We start from the raw sequence: 24,314 nt of genomic DNA on the forward strand, positions 1-24,314 counted from the left end.
CCATTCCTGTCCAAATCGTGGTTCTTAAAAGAGTTGCTTTAAGCCCTTTCTGCTCTCCTCAGGCCCTCAGTCCTTTGCCCCAATGCTCTGGGCTGGACCATGGAGAGCAACTTCGGTTTTGGTCCACTGAAAACTAAGAAGGGTCTGAGACTGGACCTCTTGCACACTAACAGCTGAGCCTGTCACCATTTCCTAGCTGCCGGAAGAAGACACGGGGTTCCAGGGTCAGAGACAAAGGACTTTACAACTCTCCCCATGGCAGAGAGCACATGCGTCATGTTCCCAGGGGTCCCTGTGCCCTCCCAGCCCCATCCTGGTGATGGGATGCTAAAAGGTCCCCAGGGAGCCCATTTCCCCTCCAGCCTGGATTATGGAACTCCAGGAGCCTTACTTAGGCCTCTTGTCAGACCCATCTCCTGAGAACTAAACCTGCCTGGGAGGCATGTGTGCCTGGGCGTGAAGATCTCATCTGTCAGCCTGTGTTCATGGCTCTGCCAACAGCATTTGGGAGGCGCCCGCATGGGGTAGGGGGCTTCCCAGGTGGCACAGTGGTAAAAAGTCTGCCTGCCAATGCAGGAGATGCAGGAGACTGCAGATTCGATTCTCGGGTAGGAAGATCCGCTGGAGTAGGACTTGTCAACCTGCTCAAGTATTCTGGCCTGCAGAATTCCATGGACCGAGGAGACTGGCGGACTACAGTCCATGGGATCGCAAACAGTCGAATATGACTGAGCCACGCGGACGCCTTCATGGAATAGGCGCTCAGTAACTGTGGGACACAGAACGAAGGCGTCCAGGCAGCAGGGACCCACCTCCTGTGCCCTCCGCACTGATGGGTCCCCTCAGGCCGCTTCCCACCTCTTTCCTCCTCGTCTCCTTCCAGGGTCCACTCCCCAGCAGGACATTCAGAGTGTGGGTGTGACACACGCGCGCACTTGAGCCCATGTGCGGATGCCCAAAGCAAAGGGTCCGACGTGGGAGGGTGGGCAGGGTACCCCAGGACCTCAGGACGTCTGGTTCCCAGAGCAAACCCCATGGCGGGGCTGAAGCCCGGCCTCGGAGCCTGGAACCCTGCCTTCCCCTCTGCGCGGGGCTCACCGCTGTGCTGGGCCGAGTCCCCGCCCCTCTCCTGGCCTGTGTCCTAACTGTCCCGTGAGCGCTTGGACGAGGAATTGCTCAGGAGGCTCAGGGCGGTCACTGCGCTGACCCTCCCTCCTGGGGCTGGGGGAGCGCTACAGGCTCTCAGCCCTCCCCACCCCACCTCGGGATGGGGTGCGGGGTGACCCGCCGGCGGGGCGGGGCCTCTTGCTCACCCCTCCCCCTGCAGCCGCACCGCGCATGCGCCTCGGCCTCCCACCCGCGCGCACCGCCAACGGCTCCCGCACCGCTGGTCGTGAACGTCCTCCCGGGCCCCCCAGTCAGCTGCTCTGGGGCCCGTGTCCCCGTGAGCCCCGACTCCGCCCCCACCGCAGCCAGGCTGGCCGCCGAGCGCTGGGCTGGGTGGTCCCGGACACCAGGAGACAGGACAGTCACCGTGCAAACCCCCAGCCCTCCGTCTGGACCCCAGGGTCCGGCTTGGTGAGTCGCTGGACGCCGACTCGGCAGGGAGAAGGGGGGCCACCACGTCCCCTCCTCCTCTGCCCACGTTGCTTGTCTTTTTTGACAGCACCCCAGGACTGAGGTCCAGCCTGTCCCCGCAGGCAGGCCTGGCTGGAGTAAGAGGGTCAGAGGGAGCCCATGGAGAAGGGCGCCCAGCACCCCTATGGAGAGTGTTGGGGGGCAGTTCCTGTTAATCACCCAGTGATTTCTCCCCACTTTGTAGATGAGCAGCGGTCCCAGCACTCAAGGTCATTCCAGTCTAAGTGACCAAACCCAGCCGTGACGGGCGGTCAGAATCATGGCTCTTCACCCCCACTGAGCCCCTGCTGAGACCTTGTCCTGGGTTGGGCTCCCCCAGACAGGGCACCTCCTGAGTCCAAGAACTTGGGGTGTCTTCCTCTCCCTGCTTTAATCCCCAACACCCCCTCCCCAGGTCAGAGTCACTGATCCCGTTTTCAGTGGAGGAAACTGAGGCTCAGAGAGTCACCACAAGAGCTGGCCTGTCACGGGCCGTGACGTGGCCCCACCGTGGGTTTGAGTCCCGGCCAGCCTGGCCCCAAAGGCTGTCCTTGCGCAGGAGCCTGAGTCTCTGAGCCCAGCCCTGGAGGTGAGTCCATTGTGGATGGGGGTGATGGGGTGGGGCGGAGCTTGGGAGGGTCCCTGGAGGAGGAAGGCGGTAGGGAGCCTGGGGCGGAGATGAGAGGTGCTCACCAGGGAGGGTGTCTGGACCAGACCACACAGGACTCTGAGTGTGGGACAGGGAGTCAGAGGTCACTGCAGGGGGAGGGGGACAAGGTACAGGCTGTCTGGGGAGAACCCCCACCTCTTAGCTCCTAGATTCAGAGGTGTTTTGTTGGACCTGTGTTCCAGCCCGTATAGCATGGATCCCAGAGAACCCCCCAGGGATGCGGAGGCGGCCTCTGTCTCCTCCCGTGTTCAGTGGAGGCTGTGCAGTCATCTTCCTCCTCTCAGGGAGGGGCCTGCTGCCCGGAGGGCCCCAAGGGGGCTGCTGAAAGCCTTTTGGGTGCCGTCTGGACCAGAGAGGTCCGAGTGAGGGGCTGGGGGGATCAGCAGGGCACTCTGGCACTTGTTGCTGTTCTGATGTCCAGGCTGACGTGGATGCAGTGGGGTCCCTCACCTGCTGGTTGGAGAGCAGCGAGAAGCTGGCGTTGCAGACCCTGAGACCCAGCCCTCATATGCCCGAGGCTGCCAAGGGCGTGTGGAGCTGAAGACGAGGGCTGCTGGAGGCCGAGGGCCGTGGGGACGCTGAGGACAAAGTCTACTCCTGGCCCCCGGGGAGTGGAGGATCAGCAGAGCCCAGACCCCACAGGGTGCCCCGTGCCAGCGTCTGACTCCAGGGGCTTCTAGGAGCTGGGGCGTCTTGGTCCCTTCCGGGTATGGGGTGAGGTACGCTGGAACTGGGGAGGGGGGCTGTCCCGGAGAATAGGGGGCAGTTGTCATCTCCTCGCCCTGGCCACCTGGGGGGCCAAGCTCATGTTGGAGAAGCTCAGGTTGGTCCTCTCTGCTTGGGCCTGGAGTGCACGCTGAGCACATGGGCAACTTCCAGCCGCTGAGCTCAGGCCACCTCCTTAGCTGATCCCAGGTCCTGGAATGGGGTCTGTGCTGGTCTTGGGCTCCATGTTGGGGACCTGGTGGCTGTATGGAAGGACCAGCTTTGCTGTTGTCGGAGCTGATGGATGGATGCTGTTGGGTGCCCATGGGCATAGGCACCGGTGACCCAAGCCTGAAAGTTGTGAGGGAAGTACCCAGAGGCAGAGTCTAGTGATGGCGGGTAGGGCCCTGTGACTGTGGGTGCCCCTTTGCAAAATTCAGCAAGTCCTCTTGATTCCAGAGCACAGACAACACCTGAGGCTGTGGTCTGTGAGAGGCCAGATCAGCCTGTCCATGGGCAGCCACCAAAACCTGGGAGCAGCAGAAGTTCAGGGTGAAACTGTAGTCGGGGAGAGACCTGGACTGCCAGTTGGGGTGGAAAGTGCCTGGTAGCCTGGTCCACTCCTATCTATGACTGTTGTCCACCCAACAGTGCAGACCTGGGGAGAGGCCATGGCTGTTGTCTGAGGCTGGTGAGATGATGCCCTTGATTAGATAGGCAAGAGCAAAATAAACCCAAGGTTAGCAGAACAAAGCAAATAATGAAACTTAGAGCAGGGATAAACAACAGAGGAGCACTTGAGAAAGTCAATGACACCAGTAGTTCTTTCTTTTAAAGATTTAAAAAACTGACAACGTGGGACAATTGTATATCAACAAGTTGCTTAACCTAAATTAAATGGATAAATTCCTAGAAACACACAAGCTAGCAAAACTGACTCAAGAAGAAATGGAAAGTCTGAGTAGACCTCTTATAAGTAAACAAACTGAAGCAGTAATAAGAAGCCAACAGGGAAGAACCCAGAACCTGATGCCTTCATTGATATTTTGCCTCAGATACTTAAAGATAGAAAACAGATCCTTCTGAATTTCTTCAGAAAGTACAAGACAAGCAAACACTTTTGAACTCATTTTGTGATGCCATTAACATAAACTCCAAAGATGCTGTAAAGACAGTAAGACCATAAAGAAAGCTGAGCACCGAAGAATTGATGCTTTTAAACTATGGTGTTGGAGAAGACTCTTGAGAGTCCCTTGGACTGCAAGGAGATCCAACCAGTCCACCCTAAAGGAGATCAGTCCTGAATGTTCATTGGAAGGACTGATGCTAAAGCTGAATTTCCAACACTTTGGCCAGCTGATGGGAAGAACTGACTCATTTGAAAAGACCCTGATGCTGGGAAAGATTGAAGACAGAAGGAGAAGGGGACGACAGAGGATAGGTTGTTGGATGGCATCACGGACTCGACGGACATGAGTTTGAGCAAGCTCCGGGAGTTGGTGATGGACAGGGAGGCCTGGCACGCTGCAGTCCATGGGGTTGCAAAGAGTTGGACACGACTGAGTGATGAACTGAACTGAAAGATGCCATAAGAAAAGACATCTGCAGGCCAAAATCCGTTAGAAAGATGTAAAAATCTTCAGTGAAATGCTAGCAGACAGAACCCAGCAGCATATTGAAAGGACTATATGGTCATCTCCAGTGCTATCTCAGGAATGAACGGGGCTGTTCAGCACAGTTAATCAGTGTCATACACCACCTCAATAAAAACACGTGGTCATCTCAACTGATGTAGAAAAAGCATTTAAAACTTTGAAGAAACACAAGCCTTTTTTTTTTTTTTAATTAGCTGCATCAATACAGTAAAAGTAGAAGAGCATTTCCTTCATGTGGTTTAGGATATTTGAGAAAAACACGTGCATCATACTCAGGGGAGAAAGGCTTAAAGTTCTCTCCCCAAGGACAGGAGTGAATTGGTGATGCCCACTTTTGCTTTTCATTTCAAAATTGTAATGGAAATCTGACAAGGACAATCTATATATCAATATATCTATAGATACATGTCTTGCTTAGACAGTATAGAATCCGCTTGCATTGCGGGAGACCCAGGTTCGATCCCTGAGTCAGGAAGATCCCCTGGAGAAGGAATGGCAACCCACACCAGTGTTATTGTCTGGAGAACGCCGTGGGCCGAAGACCGTGGTGGGCTACACTCAATGGGGTTGCAAAGAATTGGACATGGTGGGGCAACTAACACTTTCATATCAATATCAAATTCATATCAATATCATATCAAATTCATATCAATAGAATTAAATAAATCCAGGCAATTGATTTTGGACTTGTATATCAAGATCATTCATAAGAGAAGAACAGTCTCTTCAGCAAATGGTGTGGGGAAAATGGATGCCCACATGCCACAGAACAAGGATGGAGCCTTACCTCACATCATAGAAAAACTAATGGAGCAAGGACCTAAATTTAAGACCCAAAACGGAAGCATCTTAGAAGAAAACATAGGGATAAATCTCATACCCTTGGGTTTGACAAGCTCATACCCTTGATGTGATATTTAATAGAATGGCAATTATATAAGAGACAAAAGAAAAAAAAGGAAAAATTGGACTTTATCAAAACAAAAACCTTTTATGAATGAAAGGGCAATCTCAAAAGAGTATAAAGAAGGCCCAAATAATGGTATAAAATATTGGCAAATAATAAATCTTATAAAGGTCTTGTATCCAGAATACATAAAGGACTTTTACACAAGAGCATAAACACAGCATCATCGCAAATAATAGACATTTCTCCAAAGAAGATACACAAATGGCCCGTGAAGCACATGGAAATATCACCAGGTATCAGGTGTTAGGTATTAGGAAAATGCAGGCCAGCACCACAGGGACATGCTGCTTCACACCCACTGGGACAGCTGTAGTTCAGTAAACAGAAAATAACAGGTGGTGAAGATGTTGATGAGTTGGAATTCTTTACATTGCTGGGTGGGGGATGCTGTGGAATGGGAGTGGGCAACAAGAACTGAGTGGTACATGGCTACTGGGTTTGTTTTGGGAAAACAAAATTTTGGGTTTGTTTTGGTTTGTTTTGTTTATGAAAACGCTGTGGAACTAGATAATGGTGACGGTGCACAGCACAGTAAATGTAGTCAATGCCACCGAACTGTACAGTTAAACATGTCTGCAAAGATGAACTTTTACTTGAAAGTTAACTCATAAAGCACAGGAAACCATAAAGTATGTGAAAAGAAAAAGAAAGCAGAAAAAGGATAGCCTCACAGGTGAGGGCAGGAAGACTCTGGTTCTGGAGGTGACACCAGCTGTGTTTGATGAGCAGCTACTGGAGGCGGGTTCGGGGCTTTGTGGGTTGGTGGCTGGCACAGGCTGGGCTCTGGGGCTGGTGCTGGCCTTGACTCTTGCTGCGTCGACTGCACCAGCCGTAGCTCTGCACGGGGCTCCAGAGCGGGCTCTGGGGCAGGAGGTGGGCGAGAGCTAGATCTGGGGCTGATTCTAGTCCTGAGACTTGCACTGGCTCTGTCTCTGGAATTGATGTTGGAGCAGGTTCTGGCTCTGGAGCGGGGGATGGGACTGACTCCAGCGTTGGTGACAGAGCCACCCCTGTCTCCCGGATGATGGTGACGGGAGGCTGGGGCTCCTCCCAGCTTTGGTGTTTGAGCTCAGACTATTGTCGCAGCTGCTGTTGGCTCTGGGGACTGCACGCACTCTAGCGTGGAAGGAGTACTAGAGCTGGTTCTGGACCAGACTCCAATTTGAGCTGGTTCTAATTCCAGGCCTGGTGTTTCTATCACTGGAGTTTCCCCAGGAGTTGGTAATAAAACTGCCTCTCCTTTATAGTTTGTGTTCAGACTGGCACTCGAGATTTTTCTACCTCTAGTTTTGGTGCTTGAGCTGATGCTGGAGCTGTTTCCAGCCCTGGTGATGGTGCTAGAACTGCCGGTAGCTCTGGAGCTGGGGCCGGCCTGGGCTTGAACCCTGGAGCCCATGCTGGAGCCAGGTCGTCCTCTGAACCTGGCATTGCCTCTGACTCTGTAATTGTTGTTGGAGTCAGGCCTGCCTCTTGATGAGCCTGCCTCAGTTTGCTCCTGTGTCCATTGGGGGGAAGGGGTGGCATCTTTCTTTTAGGGATGGGCATGCTGCCAGGAAGGCAGCCATTCAAAAGAGGTTGGTACCAGAGAGGTCTGAATGAGGGGACCAAGAGGACAGTCAGCCTGCCGAGCTCACAAGGATGCACTCGCGCATGTTGCCATTGTCCATGTCCATGGTGGATGAGGCAGTGTTGCCCACGTGCTGGATGCAGAGCTGCAGTGAGGAGGTGTGGTTGCAGACCCCTGAGACAGAGAGCTCGTGGGTGTGTGGTTGAAGCTCAAAAGGGGGAGGTGATGCTGGGGGCCGAGCGGATGCCAGATCTTCTCAATTATCACGGAGACAGCATGGTCAGCAGATTCTCTGGACCCTGTAGGGCACTGGAGGCTGACGACCAGCTCTTGGGCTTCTAGAAACTCTGTTTAGGAGCCAGGACTTCCTGGCCCCTTTTGTGGGTGTGGAGTGGGGAGGTCCGGTCCAGGAATGGAGGGGCTGGGAAGGGATGTCAGGGAGAAGGGGTGGGCAGTGACCTTCTTTTCTTGGACATCAGGGGACTCTGTGCCAAAGCTCATATAATTTCCTACACTCCGCAGCTGGAGGAGCTGGCCGAGTGCACGGGGGTACGTGGGCAGAGTCCCCGCTGCAGACCTCTGCCCCCATCTGAGCTGGTCACAGCACCAAGGTGGTAGCTGCCCCAGGTCCTGAAATCTGTGTCAGGGACCTGGTGACTGCGTGGCAGAGCCAGCTTTGCAGGGGTTAAATCCACAGGGTGAGGGATGCTCGGGGGGACCCATGGGCACAAATGGCAGGGGCTTGTACTAGGATCTTGTGAGGAAAGTGTGCAGAGGGCGATGCCTGGGTGGTGCACAGGGATGAGGCCCATGGGTGGTGCTGCTTGGCACAGTCAGCTAGTCCTTTGGACCCCAGAGACGAGAAGGCACCAGAGGCCACAGGCAGTCACGGAGGTCGGGTCAGCCTGTTGACTGGCAGGCATCATGCGGGCAGCAAGAGAGGTTCAGGGTGAAACTGGGCCCGGAGGTGACCTGGGCTGGCAGGTTGGGGGGAAGGTGCCCACCTGACCAGTCTGTAAATAACCAGTTACCTAGTTACAGATGCTGGGGAGGGCAACCATGTGACTGGCCAATGCTGAGGACCAATTAGAAGATGCCCTTCGCCGTCTTGAGTCCCTTCTGCTTTGGGTGGGGGAGGGTTGAGTGGGCTCTATGCCTGACCTTCACCCCTTTGCTGAAGGTCATTTTTGTCAGGATGCCATCAGAGTTGGTGGTCGAGGTCATACGATGGAACATGTTGGCATTTTCAAGGGTCTTCACCTCTGTGATGGAGGGTCAGTTGAACTCATGAAGGGGCTGTGGGGCAGGAAGAGGGAAACACATAGAGACAGGAAGCAGACTCGTGATTGTCAGGGGTTGAGGGAGTGGAACTGGGGCGTGACTGCTTAATGGGCACAGGGTTCCCGTTGAGATAATAACGTCTGGAATTAGAGGGTGGTGGTGCGCACAGCACAGAGAAGGTGGTTAATGCTGCTGAACTGTACAATTTAAAACAATTGCAGGGCTAATTGTCATTGAATTTGAATTGTAACACATGAAATGTAAAACCAAAGATGATATACAAGAGAGAAGTAAGAAAAACTTGCCTTCCTGGGCAGGTGACGAGCTCTGGGGCTGGAGCTGGTGTGGCTGGAGGTCAGTTGGAGCTGAAGGCGTGGCAGAGGTGCAGCCGGCCCCAGAGCGGGAGCTGCGGCTGATGTTGAGATGCTGCTGGCCCGGCCTAGGGCTGGCCCAGGAGCAGTGTCCGTGCCGGGGCTGGAGCCAGCCCTGTCTCCGGTCATAGTGCTGGAGCCGGCTCTAGACCTGACTCTAGTGCTGAGGCTGACTCTAGGTCTCTGGTATTACTCCCAAATTTGGCAAGAACCAGCACCTGCAAAGGCTTGCATTGTGGAGCTGGTCCCCATGTTTGGGTGGAAGGGGCTTTGGTTCTGTAGCTGGCCCCAGCTCTAGCTCTGTGACAGAGCTGACATTAATCCAGGTTGGTGCAAATTGTGGGGCTTTCAGTGACCCTAGCTTTGCAGGTCAAGGTAACTCTAGCTTTCCTGCGTGTATCAGATGTGCCTCTACTTACTCAGGGGGCAAACAGTCCTGTGATGACTCTGGCTCTCTTCCTGGTCCTGGTGCAGACGTTGGCCAGGCTCCAAGCTGCTGCTATGGCTGGTTGTGCCGTGGGTGCCAGTTCCCGGGGGGGAGCTGCTGAAGGTGGCACTACAGCCAGTGACAGGAGTGACTCTAGTGCTTGTAGTTCTGTAGCTGCTTCTGCAGCTGGATCTAGCTCTCAGATGGTAATCGGCCTGGTGCTGAAGCCAGCTCTGCTCTAGATCTTGAGGTGGCGCTGAAGCAACAAGAGGAGGAAAGGCCAGCAGCCTGACTGCCCTTCCGTGTGACTTCCCGAAGAGAGACACGTCCCGCAGCCTCCTCGCAGGGCAGGGCTGGCTCCCAAATGGGAGCTGATACCGGGGCCAGCTCCAAGCCTGGCGGTGGTGCAAGAATTGGTGATGGAGATTAGCTCTGGAGTTACAGCCAGAGCTTGCTCTTGTTCTGGAGCTGGTCTGTTGGAGCTGCAGCTGGCTCTAGTCTGAAGCTGGCACCGGCTGCAGCTCAATAGTTGCTGTCAGGGCAAGCACTAGTCTACAGATGGAGCACGTTCTCATCCTTCGGGTGGCTCTGGCCCTGGGGCTGACTCCAGAGCCCGCTCTAGCTCCACAGCTGGTGCAAAACCTTGTGCTAGAGATGCCCTGGCTCTGCGGACCCCACACAGCGCCTGTGGCTGAGATGCTGCCCGCCACCCCCCCCCCCCCAGTGGCCATGAGCTCCAAGGAAACAGTGGCATCTAGGATATAAAACGTTGTGATATTTCAGCTCCCTGCACCCAGCAGGGAACAGTGCACAGATGCTCAATGCATGGAAGAGTAAATGAATGAACCCAGACATGGGCCCCTCATTCACAGATGGACAAAATCTGCACGATGGTCTGAACTGATGTAGAAAAGGGACAGGACAAGATTGAGCACCTTTTCATGATAAAAAAGACTCAACAAACTAGGAATAGATGGGAACTACTTCAACGTAATAAAGGCCATTTCTGAAAAACCCACATTAAATTAACAGTGAGTGGTGACAGACTAAAATATCTTCTCTAAAAGCAAGAACAAGGCAATGATATCGATTTGCCATTTATATTCAACACAGTACAGGTAGTCCTTGCAAAGGCAGTTAGGCATGAAAAAGGAAAGGTTTTCAGATTTGCAGGGGAGAAGTAAATTACCTCTATGTTCATATGATGTGATCTTGTATGTGGGAACTCTTATTTAAAGATTACAGCAGAAAATACTGTAGGACTAATAAAGTAATTCGGCAAAATTATTGGACACAAAGCCAGCCCACAGATGATTTGCATTTCTGTATGCCAAGAGTCAACAGTCTAACATTTAGATTCCGTCAACGATGGCATCAAAAGGACAAAATACTTAGGAAGAAGTCTAACCACGAAAGTGAAAGGCTTGTAAACTGAGATCTACAAGACGTGGCTGAAACTAAAGACACGAATCAATGGAAAGAAAGCTCCTGTGCACAGACTAGAAGACAGCGTCTCTACAGTGCTCATACTGCCGAAAGCAATCTACAACGTCAGTGCAATCTCTATCAGTCTCTTTGCGTTTTCTTTGCAGAAATAGAAATATTTATCTAAAAATCCATTCAAAATCTCAAGGGAACCTGAGCAGCCAAAACAAAATTTTAAAGAACAACGTAGGGGGATGCCACTTCCTGACTCCAGAACACATCACAAATCTTCGTTACTCACGATGGCGTGGTACTGGCATGAAAGTGAGTAGCCCAGAGAGGCAGCATGGGCAGCCCATAGAGGAACCCTTGTGTGTTTGTTCACTTGACCTTCAATAGGGAGCCAGGGCACACAACGGGGAAATGACAGTCCCTTCAGCAAATGATGTTGGGAAAACTGGATGTCTACGTGCAGAAGAACAAAGCTGGACCCTTATCCTGTACAAAAATTAACTCAAAATGGATTAAAGACCTAAATGAAAGTCCCAAATCTATGAAACTCCCAAAATAAAACAGGGGAAACGCTCGTGACACTAGATTGATAATGATTTTCTGTGTGTGATTTTCTGTCTCCTGCGGCCGCAGTAGTCCAAGAGGCCCGCATCAGAGGGCGCGGTGGCTGAGTGGACAGCCCGCAGGATGGCAGGCGATGTTTGAGAACCATGTGTCTAACGGTGGGCTGATACCCAGAGAGGAAAGGACTCGCGCTTGTCGAGAAATGGGCAGAAGACTTGAATAGACGCTTCTCCGGTGATACGCAGATGGCCAACAAGCATGTGAAAATGTGCTTAAAATCACTAATCATTAGAGCAATATAAACCCCAAACCCAAAGAGATATCATCTCACACATCAGATGAGGCTGACTGCTTAATTAAAAATAGAGGAGATACCAAGTGTTTGTAAAGAGACGGAGAAACTGGAACTCACGTGTGCTGTTGATATGATTTTAAAATGGCATAACCACTATGGGAAACAGTATGGAGATGACTTAAAAAACTAAAAACACAACTGCTTTGTGATCCAGTATTCCCACCTCTGTGTATATATCCAGAATTGAAAGCAAAGTCTGGAAGAGAAATTTGCATGCCCGTATTTCACAATAGCCAAGGGGTGGAATACCCCAGTGTTCAGTGGTGGGTGAATGGGTAAACAAACGTGGTTGAGTCATACGGTGAAATATTATTCAACCTTATAATGGAAGGAAGTCCCGCTATATGCTGTTGTCATAGATGAATCTTGAGGACATTATGATAAGTGAAATAAGCCATTCCCAAGAGGTAAGCACTGTTGAAGCACTTCTAGGAGGCATCTAAAGTGGGCTTACTCGTGGAAATGGAAACTAGAATGGTGCTTACCAGGAGATTGGGGGCAGGGGAGATGGGGGAGTCTTGTTTGGGGTCTGGAGTTTCCGATTTGCAAGATTAAAAGCTCTGGGTTGGAGATTTGTTTCACAACAATGTAAATGTACTGAGCACTACTGACTGACCTGTGCACTTAACATGACTAAGATGGTAAATTAAATGCTATAATTTTTTTTTAAAAAAAAACACACAATAAAAAGAGTAATTCCAAGTGAAGCTGTTTAAATCGAGACCAACACAGACTTACTTATATGGACAATTTCATCAGAAAAAAAATGGACAGAAGATTTGACGAGGCACTTCACAGAAAAAGTCACCAAATGTTGGCGATATGCACATCATTACTCCTTAGGTATATTGCTTTCGGAAAATGCAGATTAAAGCCATAGCAAGATAGCACCACACATACACCAGGGTGGTTGAGATAAAAACATCCTGTAGTGCTGGTGAGGATGTGGGCAATTCAGACCTCTCATTCATGGCTGTTTGCGTATAAATTGTTCAATCCCCTTTTTGAGGTAGTATTGATAGGAATGGCTCCCCCAGTGGCTTAGTCAGGAAAGAATCTGCCCGCAATACAGGAGACTGTGACGCAGGAGACGTGGATTCGATTCCTGGCTTGGGATGATCCCCTGGAGAAGGAAATGGCCACCAGCTCCAGGATTCTTGCCTGGGAAATCCCACGGACAGAGGAGCCTGGCAGGCTACAGTCCGAGGAGTCTCAAGAGCCACACATGACTTAGCAGCTAAACCACCATCACCACCACCATCGATAGGGAGAGAGTAGGATAATTAAATAGTCAGTTTAGAAATCCCACTAGGGGACTAAAGACAGAACAGAAATTTTAAGGGAGTTTGGGAGACTGTTGCAAGCTAATGACCACTCAAGAAGAGAATCCAGTAACCTAGTGACAATCTGTGCCACCGTGAAGGAAGACGGGTGCATCCGAGTGCCAGGCACACTCAAGCCACAAGCCCAGGTAGTTAAAGCACAAGGCATAAGATGCGGGGTTTGTAACTCTCGTTCCATGAAGTCAGGGAGTTAACGGTTCTTGAAGGGTAGCATTTCTGCATGTAGCCAAGACAGAAATGCAGGTGAAAGGGGAAAAACTAGGTGAAAGGGGGCATTATACCAAAACCTGAGATGAGTTATCATGTTTTAGTCTGTGTTACTATCCTTATGCTACCTATACATATGATTTAAACAGTGCCGTGACAGTCCTAGCTAGACCCTATAGGGTCAGAAGTGGAACTAACGATGTAAGCCTCGAAGTCTGCCCAAGAATGAGGAAGAAGGTGGGGGTCTCCCCTGCCCACTTTTGTTTATAAAAATAAAGCCCTTTCAGTCCTCAAGGCAGAGCCCGCTCACCTGCCCACTTGCATCTCTCACAAGTGCGGATGCTCATAAACTCACTCTTTGCCTACCACGTTCAGTTGAGACAAAAATCCCCTGAGCTTCAGGAAGTCCTGACACCCGGTTAGTGGTTTCAGTGAAAAGACAGTGGGTTCAAGTTCCCTCCTAAGTCAGGGATTGTGGGTCCAGTTCCACCCCAAGATGCGGGGGGGTTTGAGTCCCATGCAAGGGGTGCAGTTTCAGTACTTCCTACAGATGGACAGACACATCCTCTGTCCCCACACTTCCGCTCAGACATAACCACCCAGCACCAGTGTAGTGTTTCACCATTACATTTCCTCTAGCTGGTATAGGAAAGCCCACCTTGTACAATAATAGATACCTTCAACATTGCAGAAATATAAATTTTTAGTAACTTTCTTAAAGTTTGGCTGTAAAACAAGGTTACATTTTACATGTGCATTAATGGCTTGAAAAAATGATTTTGGAGCCTATTTTTTATTAAGAGCAGGGATAGCTTCCAAAGAGACCTCAGGCTCCTGTGTGATGGACAAGTCCGTCTCCAGCGGGTGGAAGGATATGAACAAGGTTGACTGGGCATTTGAACCAGACAGTGAATGAAAAATCTGCCTCAGGCAGAGAAAACGTTCTCAGAATCTGAAGTAAATTTTGTCCAGCTTCATGATGGTCTTAGCACATCAAAGACTCTCAAGTGGCTATTCCACGCATCCTCTGAGACAGCGGCTCTCAAGTCATCGGTGGCATCAGCTACTGGTCGGAAGTGCAGGCACTCAGCGCACACTCCAGCCTCTTGACTTGGAAACACTGGGCGAGGCCCAGCGACTAACAGGGCCGGTGTCTGTCCTCTCTCTACTCCTGCCGTTTTACACTTGTAACGGTGCCGTTTGCTGTAGAGAATTTCTTACTTTTATAAAGATCCAATTTGTTAATTTGTCCATTTGTTCGTGTACTCTGTTCTAAGAAGTCTTTGCTTACTCCAAGAACAAAAATACTCTATTCTACTAGAAATGCCATTGTTTTAAACTCTCACACTCAGATCTAACATCCACCTTGAGCTTTGTTTTTAAGTATCTGTGCTTTTATTTTGCCTGATTAAAGGCATGCTGTGTTTACAGTGGTCACACCTGATTTTTGTATATTTAGTATTTCATCATTTTACATTGTTTTATAAAACCTTTCCAAAAGTGTTTTAATTTTTTTAAATTATGAAAGTAGGATAACACATTTAATATTTACAGGAAACTTGGAAAATATAGAACTAGTATCAGTTCAGTCGCTCAGTCGTGTCCGACTCTTTGCGACCCCATGAATCGCAGCACCCCAGGCCTCCCTGTCCATCACCAACTCCCGGAGTTTACCCAAACCCATGTCCATCGAGTTGGTGATGCCATCCAACCATCTCATCCTCTGTCGTCCCCTTCTCCTCCTGCCCCCAATCCTTCCCAGCATCAGGGTCTTTTCCAATGAGTCAGTTCTTTGCATGAGGTGGCCAAAGTATTGTAGTTTCAGCTTCAACATCAGTCCTTCCAGTGAGCACCCAGGACTGATCTCCCTTAGGATGGACTGGTTGGATCTCCTTGCAGTCCAAGGGACTCTCAAGAGTCTTCTCCAACACCACACTTCAAAAGCATAGTTCCACTATATATTACTATTTTTTAAAAAGTAGGTAAATTAAGATTTTTAGTTGAAGTTTCAATATCAACTCCCCCAAATTACTAGAATAAATATACAGAGAAGTAGAAGGATATGGTAGACCTGAAAAGCACTATGAACCAATTCAACATAATCAAGCTTTATACAAACGTCACACAACAGTAGGATACAAATTCAAGCTCCCACAGACTGCAGGGGGCCCTGGAACACATCCAGGGACATAAAACAAGGTGCAGAAACTCCATGGTCTTACAGGTATTGAAATCATCGAGTGTATTCTCATCACTGTCTCCACCTCGATCTTTATTTACGATGTGAAGTGAGAGTAAAGATGACTTTTTTCCCCGAATGTACAGCAGGTGGGCCTGGACCATTTACTGAGAGTACCCTCTCCCGCTGGTCTGCGGCGCCTCTCAGTCATAAGTACAATGCCTGTGTGTCTGTGCTGGACCGTATTTACATAGAGGGATGCAGAGTCTGCTCTTCGGGTCTGGATTCCCTCATCAGGCGGGTCAGAGTCGCCAACGCCCCCCCGTGTGGGTCTGGGCTGGACCCCGTCCTTGCCCTGCTCGGCGTGCCTGCCCCCGCCCACTGCCCCAGTTCCTGGAGCTTCATACGTCTGAATACCTGGTGGTGAGCCCTCCACTGTCTTCTTCAAGGTCATCCTGCATGTTCTCAGCCTTCGGATTTTTATGTAAATGTTCAAATCATCACATCAGTTTCTCCCCGAGATGTCTGCTGAGGTATTATAAAGGATATGTTAAAGTATAGATATTAACAGATTGGGAAAGAACTGACATCTTGACGATATGTAAAGGTAAAGCACATAAAAACAAATAATCAGCTGGGACAGATACTTGCGCCTCATGTCACAGGCACAGTGGCTTGGCCGCCTTATAGAAAGAGTTTTAGATTTTAAAAAGAAAAAAGCAATCTTGCAGAGAATATGCACAAAAGACACTATGATTCACTTAAAAAAATAGACTTAAGCACAAGGAAATATGCTCAGTTCTGGTTATAATCTCTCTCTCGTGCACACACACACGAAAGACCTGATAAGCTAAAAGAATACTCTGGAGCTGTGTGCAAAGAGGAACTTTTATTCTATGCTGTAGAAACACCTCTACACTTGCCCTGTGATGTTTTATTTCCTGCACCTTCCTCATCAGAGCAAAAGACAGAAACATCCCAGCTCCCTCCACTAGAGGAGAGGCACAGTGTCGTTGGGGAAGAAAATCAGCAAGAAGAGGGAAGGGAGGAAGACCCCTGAGCGCTGTCCTGGAGGATGGCCCCTGGTGCGTCCCCCAGACTTCGGGCTGCCTTTCCCGAGCACCTCCAGACGCGCCTGGATGTGTGTCATCAATGCCCTGATCTTTAAGGCCACCAGGGCTCAGAGCCCAGGACTTCTAGCCCAGCTCATCTATTCACCAAAGGGGAAGCCCTAACCAGTCCCCTCGGAAAACACTGTCTAGCTCCCCTGCCGAACACAGACCCTACCTCGGGGGTCCTATTGAGAAGACACGCAATGCGGAGTTCCTTGTGCGCCTCAGAGGATCAAGACCAACTTCACAGAGGAGCTTAGGAGCGAATATCTTACACCCGTCTCACAGAGGGCAAAACCGGGGGTGGTGAAGAGAATGGCTACAGAGAGAAAACGGGCAGCCTGGGTACTCAGACAGGGGGGCAGGCGGATTGACTCTGGGAGGAATGGGGTGCAGGTCACTCAGAAGCACCACCAGGAGGAGGTGGGCTGCAGGGTCCCTGTGATTCTGCATCCTGAGCAGCTGCTGTGCACCAGGAAATACAGTGTAACTGACAGATGTCTGCAGAAGCAGGGAGATAGCGCGGTGAGGGGCCGTGTATATTGCTCCAGGCCTTTCATGTTACCCTGGTTCACAAGGACAGGCCAAAAGTCATTTCCTGGGTTTAGGAAATCACAGCTAAGAGGTCAGAAGAAATAAACACACATTCCCATTACCAGCCTGAGCCGGGTGGATGATTTCTGTCTTGTTCAGCCCTCTGTGTTCTACAAAACCCTCGAAGATTCTCAGGACCTCTGGGTTCTCACCCAGGGTGTGGCCCGCAGGGGAGACGCGTGAAGGTGGGTCAGGGAAGTTGAGGCCCGTCGATCAAGCCCGCGTCAGGAGGGCCGTCGTCTCAGCCAGAGCCCTCTGGGCACGGAGAGGACACCTGCCGCTCTCCCTAGGGACAACCCCCGGCCAGAGCTGCCGGCCAAGACCTCCAGACAGGTGGGACCCGCGAGCGCCTTCAGACACAAGGTATGTGTGAGGGCCGTTTGGGGCAGGAGCCACCCGCGTGACGGGGGGGGCCTGGGGTGGTCCCCTTATCCGAAGGCTCCAGAGGAAAGGGGGCCCACCCCACCCCAGTCCTGGAGGGCAGAGACTTGCTCTGCTGGTGGAGGATGGGGAAGCCCCCAGTCACACCTCCTCCCTGTGCCCAGCCTTCCTCGGCCTCGGAAAGGACCTCCAGGGTTTGATGTTTTGGTGGGGGTGGGAGGTACCACACCAGCAGAAAGGGCCCCAGCCCTCTGTGCCTGATCTCCAGGGTCCGGTGACCTTCGCAACTTGTCTTCCTCACCCTGACCCAGCCTCCCAGCCCCTCCTGAGGGGGCCCGCATTTTCCCCAGCATGGCCATGAGCCCCCCACCCCCCAGTGCAGACACCATCCTAGAATCGGCTGGTCTCTCGCTGTGGCCCTTGGCCCCCCAGGGCGTTTGCCCCTTCCAGCTGCCTGGGCCCAGCCTCTCCCTGCGGGAGCCAGGGACTCAGAAGCTGCACCCGAGCCCCTCCCAGCGGGCAGGGGGACATCGCACCCGCATCCAGGCCTTCCCAGCTCTGTCCGCCCGGGGCGTGTGCCATCCAGGCCCGGACGGGGCCTTGCTCAGAGTGAAGGTTTGTCCTACACAGGAAAGCAGGGGTGGACAGTGAGGAGAGAAGGCCCCTGGGAGATGCTGCCTGGAGCAGGGAGGAGGGAGACGACCCGGCGACCCCGGGGAGGGGTCTGCAGTGATACTGTGAAGGTGAGACCAGCCCTGCGCGGTGCCGGCCTCTGCCCCGCTCATGGCTGGGGCAGGGGCAAGTGAAGCCGAGCGTTGGGCTCCCAGGGCGGGCTTCACCCAGCCAGGACCCGGGAGGACAGGAGTTGCGGCTGTCCCAGAGCCCAGCATGATGCCGAGGAAGGAAAGTGAGCAGGGGGCAAGGTCGGCAGGAAAAGACCCGGGGCGGGAGAAGCCCACGGTGAACCGGCGGGAAGGACTCCAAGCAGGTGCTGGCCAGTGGGGGCTGGCCGCGAGTGGGGGTGTTGAAATGTGTCGAATGAGGCCGAGGCCGTGAGCGGTGGGGGTCCAGGGAAGGAAGGGAGGGTTCAGGATGCTGGAAGGATCATGGGGGCATGAAGAGTGACCAAGAGGGCTTCCCTGGGGGCTCGGTGGTAAAGCATCCACCCGCCAGTGCAGGAGACATGGATTCTATTCCTGGTCTGGGAGGATCCCACGTGAGAAGCCCACGTACTGCAACTAGAGAAAAGCCCGTGCAGCAACAAAGACCCAGCACAGCCAAAAATAAAGAAATAATTTAAAAAAAAGAGTGACCAAGAGAGGTCAGCTGACAGTGATGGTGGCAGACAGTGCAGGCTCACACACACACACACACACACACGCACACATATACATACATACACACATACGCACACATACACACACATATACACACATGCGCACGCACACACACACATACACACATAGACACACATACACATACATACATACACAGAGACACACATATACATACATACACACAGATACACACATACATGCATACACACACATACATGCATACACACATACACACAGATACACAAATACATGCATACACACACATACACACAGATACACACACATACACATACACATACACACACACACACATACACACACACAGGCCCTGATCAATGAACAGCGTGCAATGCAGTTTAACCCAAAGGCTGAGCGCTGCTGCCAGAGGTGCCCGCGGAGATGGGCAGTCCCTCTGTGGCCAGGCCACCATCTTAATGGCCCCTCCTGCCCTGGAGCCCCTTACCGAAGAGCGCCATCATCTGGAAGTGCTGGCTGTTCGTCACATCTTTGAAGCAGGCCAGGCCCTGTGTCCTCTCCTTGATGAACCAGATTTGGACGATGGGTCTCCACCCTGGAAGGGACACGGGTCGGACTCTCTGGGGCCCACGGGATCAGAGAGGGTCCCACAGCCCGAAGGAGAGTGACTATAAGCGGGAGGGAGGCCCGTGCGGGGAGCCTGAGGCCAGGAGGGGGCGGTGGCTCGGGGCTGTGGGGACCAGGCACCAGGCCCCTCTCTAGTGGCCCCAGCAGGGCTGCCAGCAGCCAAGGCTCCTGGAGGCTCATCCCTGTGGGTTCCCCCAAATGCTGCAGGGAGCGGGTAAGCAGCTGACTCGTGACCCCCAGAATTCCTGGCTGGGTCTCGGGATGAAATAAGGGGAGATGGCAGGCACTGTGCCAACGGGGCACTGTGTCTCCCAAGCATGGGACCCGGTAAGTGGGGGGAGCACAGGATTCCTGTCCCTGGGTGCAGGGCCAGCCTCAGTGAGAAAGCCATCGCCGGGGGCGGGGAGTGGCCTGGCAACGGAGGTCCTGGGCTCCAGGAAACTAGAGGAAGTTGGTTCTCAGATGTGGTGTAGAAGCACCACAAGCCAGTGTTGGGAGCAGCCGAGGGCCTGACAGATCTGAGCACAGGACAGAAAACTGCCAGCCCCACCCGCCCGCGGAGAGCTAAGGCTTTCAGGGGCCAGAGAGGCCCAGTTTCTCACGTTCAGGCGCTGGGCGTCCCCTCTGACATCCTGCCCGGAATACCGTCTCCCGGAGACCTGGAGACCGGCTCTCAATGGGGCTGAGCCAGTGGTCACTCACAGGATTGGAATTTCCCAGGTGATAGCTCCTGGAAAGGCATTTTAAACAGAAGGCACCCACTTGGCTTCCTGGAAAACAGAAGTGACCTTGGAGCCCATGTCTGGTGATGGAAGTGTCCCAGAGTCTGGAGGGGGTGGGCCCTGGCTTCCAAACAAAGGGCCCCCTCCTTCCCTGCTCTGTCCCCAGCCTGCCTCCTTCAACCCAGGGCTCATCCCCAGCTCATCCTCCCAGCCAGGCTCCTGCCCTGTCAGCGCCCCCGCCCCTCCCCAAGGCTTCCAGGACCTTGGCCCGGAATTCTGCAGCATCTTTGCTCAAACGAAACAAGAGGCTGGTTCCAACACTGTAGCCCCTGATGTCGCCTTTCGGATGCTCTGCTGTCCTGCTCTTCCAAAGCAGCTGGACACCTGTGGCCTCCCCCATCCACGTCCCCAGCCAGCACCGACTTGGCCACACAGAACGAATGGTCACAAGTTATCCGAGGAAGCTTACAAATTTCTTCTCCCCCAGACCTCAGCCTGGATGAAGTCCCCCCATCTCAAGCCCGGTGAGGCCTCAGGCAGCAGGACTGGCCTTTCTCTTGGACCGAGCTTGCCCACCTGTGGCTCAAGGAGACTTGGGGTGAGGTTTGGGGTGAGAACACATCTTCTTTACCTGCGTGTCTCCAGAGCCCAGGGCGGTGCAGACCAACACCCGGCAGGTTCAGGGGCCGGGGTGGGGGTGGGGAGGAGCTACTGGAAAGGTCAGTGCCCCGACTAGCTCCCTTCCCCCATGAGGACACGGGGCTCGGAGCCTCTCGTTATGGGACCTTCAGAACTGCACCATCGGGTCTACTGTCAGAAACATCATGCTCATCTTCCTGACAGCACCCAGCACGATCCCGACAGGGCTGTCGACCTGCGATGGTGAAGACCCCGAGCCTGTCCCCCGCCCGCCCCACCCACAGCGCTGAGCTGCAGGATGAGCCCACTGGGGGTGCCCACAGGGCGCATCAGAACGACCACTGGCCACCTGTCCTATGGACAAGAGCCCTCCGTTGCTCGTCTCTGTGGAAGCCAGTCCGAAGGTTTGCCGTGTGCCTAGCTAACCATTCATTTCCAGTGTGAGTGAGAGCCTGGAAGGCCGGTCCTCCCATGAACCCACAGCGCTGAGCTTTGCAAGATGCAAATGAGACAAGGCTTGTGAAGCACTTCTCAGGTAGCTGAGGCTTAGTTCCCTCTCGGTCCATGATGGCGACTTAGCCTTATTTTCATTACCTCCACCATCATCGTTACTTGCATGGAGTCTGCCAGGAGAACCAGCATATAAACCATGTGGAAGACACAGGATCGACCCCGGTAGCTGCTGCCTGGCTCTGGAGCTCAGGAAGGTCCAACAGCCCCAAGGTCAGGATGGGGGACCCCAAGAATTGGCGGGGGGAGAAGGGCACTCACATGATACTCATTCTAATTTACAAAGCAGCGTTGGTGTTGGTCACGAAGGTGAAGGGCGGCAGGGGGGTGAAGCTTCTTTTCCCTGGGGAAGTCTGAGGTTCCGGCCCGGTGCTTTATATACATGTTCCTAAAAGCTGGGGGGAAAAGGATGTCTGTAATAAGAGCTTTTGTGAGGAAAATATAAAATGACTGGGGGCTTCCCTGATGGTCCTTGTTTTCCCAGTGGCTCAGGAGTAAAGAATCCACCTGCAATGATACGGCTCCGCAGGAGACGGGGGTTCGATCCCTGGGTTGGAAAGGTCCCCTGGAGTAGATCCCCTGGAGGAGGAAATGGCAACCCACTCCAGTGTTCTTGCCTGGAGAACCCCATGGACAGAGGAGCCTGGTGGGACTACAGTCCCTGTGGTCAAAAAGAGTCAGACATGACTGAAGCAACTGAGCGTGGCTGGTGGTCCAGTAGTTAAGAATTCGCTTTGCAATGCAAAGGACACTGGTTGGATCCCTGGTCTGGGAAGATCCCACCTGCCTCACAGCAACTAAACTCGTGAGCCACAACTCCTGAGCCTGCGCTCTAGAGCCCTGGAGCCCCAGCCACTGAAGCCCACGTGCTTAGAGCCCGCGCTCTGCAATGAGAAGCCACTGCAGTGAGATGCCTGAGCGCCGCGGCAGAGAGTGGCCCCCGCTCACCACAACCAGAGAAAGCCCGGATGCCACAACAAGCCCCAGCCAACAAACGAATAAGTCTTCAAAAAGAGACGGTTATAAAACATATAAAAGGATGAAAAGGGCTGAGCCCTGACTTCTGCAATGACTAATATCTGAGGAGATGCTCTGGGAAGGTGGGCTGGGAAGTCTGGGTGGGTCAGGGAGAGGTCAGACGGTCGAGGGAGCTCTGGGAAGCAACCAGAAAGGTCCAGAAATGAAGTCTTTGTTCCTGTGGGAAGAAAGATGCCGCAGGGTGTCCCCGTCCTTGGATCCGACCTCCCACCTGGTCGGCAGGGGAGCTGACTCTGGAGGGAGACCTCCTGTGAGACTGCTGCGGCCCTAACCTCCTGAGGAGGCTGGGTTGACGAGCCCATTGAGTGGAGACGTGCAAGGCATTGGACCCCGTGAGAGCAGGACAGTTCTGGATTCAGAGGGCCTGAAGCAACAAGCAAAGCAAGAGGCGAGGAGGGAGCAAGTGTGCAGAGAGCTGCTCACAGTGATGGTCAGGTCGGTTTAGACTGCCCTTAGAGGGGTCCACGTGTGCCTGACCAGTCCTGGCCTCACAGGCGCCCACCCCGCTGTCTATTCATCTCATCTCACCTCATGTGTCCATCATCCATCCATCCACCATCCCTCCCTCCCCAACTATTTATCCGTTCATTTATTCACCTATTCACCCACTTACCATCCATTCATCCATCCGTCCACCACCCTTTTGTCTTTTTACCATAATCCACTATCTATTCATCCATCCACCATCCAACTGTTACCATCCATCGTCCACTTTCATCCATCCATCCACCCACCATTCACTTATCTGTTAATCCGTCCATCCACCCACCATCCTGCCGTCCTTCCCTCACCCATCCATCCCCCATCCACGGGTGCCTGCTTCCCTCCATTCTTGCATTCCTCCACCCGCTGTCCATTCATCGATCATTCATTTATCTATTCATTTACTAGGTCATTGAAGAACCGACATAGAAATTACTATGATCGTGTGGCCAGGCCTTTCTTTATCTTGACACTTTTGAAGGCCCCATGCCCTCTAACCATTGGTTTTTGCCAAACTGCATCCCCTGAAACCCAGGGCAGTTGTTCTCATGACAAGCACATGTGTGCTTGGCAGTTCTTGGGTTTGGGGCAGGACCAGTGACCAGCATTTGGTTTCCCAGCAGCAGCTCCTGCCTCATCCTTGGGTCCTGGAACTCACTTTCTTGAGAGAATGATAACTCTCAGGTTTGAATGAGTCTAGTCCCTTCATGGGTGAGGAAGAGGGAGGACCCAGATATGGGTATTTAATAAGGAAAAAGGGAAAGAGAGAGGAATTTGGGTCCTTAGACCCAGACGGACAAGAAGCCATCAAGTTGACCATCTTTGAGAGAGGGAAGGTGGACGTGGGGAGTAAGGGGGCAGAGAAGGTGGGGGGGGCCTGGACACTAGAGCGGGAGCCCTGGTGTTGGGGACGCCAGGAGCACAGGCTCGAGTCTCAGGGACATCCAGGTCACATCCCTGGATGTGCCAAGGAGGCAGCAAGGGTCTTGAGACGTGAGGCTGTGACAGTCCCCCGGGGGAACTCGGTGGGTGGCATCTGGACATATGCAAACCTCAAATACTGTTCCATCTGCATCATTGTTCTTCCAAGTTTGTAACATGCTTGATAATAGTGTGCTTGATCTTTAATACTGACCCTAAATGCAGTAAGCCTTGCGAAATATAATTGGGACAATATTCTTTACGTTTACGGAAGGGCTTAAGATATGCAAAGTTCCTTGCAAACTGTGACTTTGACCTCTGAGGGAACTACGTCTTAGAAAGGCCACACACCTTGGCCACGACATCACCGGGATTAAGAGGCCGAGAGGACCCTCTGTGGATGGAAATCTGCCCAAAGCCTCCCTGAGCCTGCATCCCCCAGGTGGGCAGGAAGAAGCCGTGCTCCGATAGGGGAGTGAGCTCTCCCTGGCATCACCCGCATCCCTCCTCTGCGTGGGAGACATCCCCAAAGACACAGACGGGGACTCTGGCCAAGTCCGCCTGGGGCAGGAGCAGCAGGACTGGGACCCTAGCCCAGCGCAGGCGCCTGACCTGGGCCACGCTGG

The 24,314-nt window shown here is 52.7% G+C and overlaps 1 long non-coding RNA gene across 4 annotated transcripts; it reads left to right on the top strand.

Moving 5' to 3' along the window:
* Window positions 1–1,361: 1,361 nt before the first annotated feature.
* On the top strand, window positions 1,362–23,932 carry LOC145545764 (uncharacterized). Of its 4 annotated transcripts, none has more exons than XR_014082171.1 (7): window positions 1,362–1,578; window positions 2,033–2,206; window positions 2,709–3,006; window positions 17,211–17,417; window positions 20,585–20,695; window positions 20,941–21,459; window positions 21,731–23,932. It is a non-coding gene; the product is annotated as an uncharacterized LOC145545764 (long non-coding RNA). The 4 variants fall into 4 exon arrangements; XR_014082172.1 differs by having other exon boundaries at window positions 17,345–17,417; window positions 20,585–20,707; XR_014082169.1 differs by lacking the exons at window positions 17,211–17,417; window positions 20,585–20,695; window positions 20,941–21,459; window positions 21,731–23,932 and adding an exon at window positions 9,506–11,279.
* Window positions 23,933–24,314: the final 382 nt, after the last annotated feature.

Source organism: Giraffa tippelskirchi, chromosome 4, assembly GCF_054371585.1.
Source record: "Giraffa tippelskirchi isolate mGirTip1 chromosome 4, T2T-mGirTip1v1.2.pri, whole genome shotgun sequence".
NCBI lineage: Eukaryota > Metazoa > Chordata > Mammalia > Artiodactyla > Giraffidae > Giraffa > Giraffa tippelskirchi.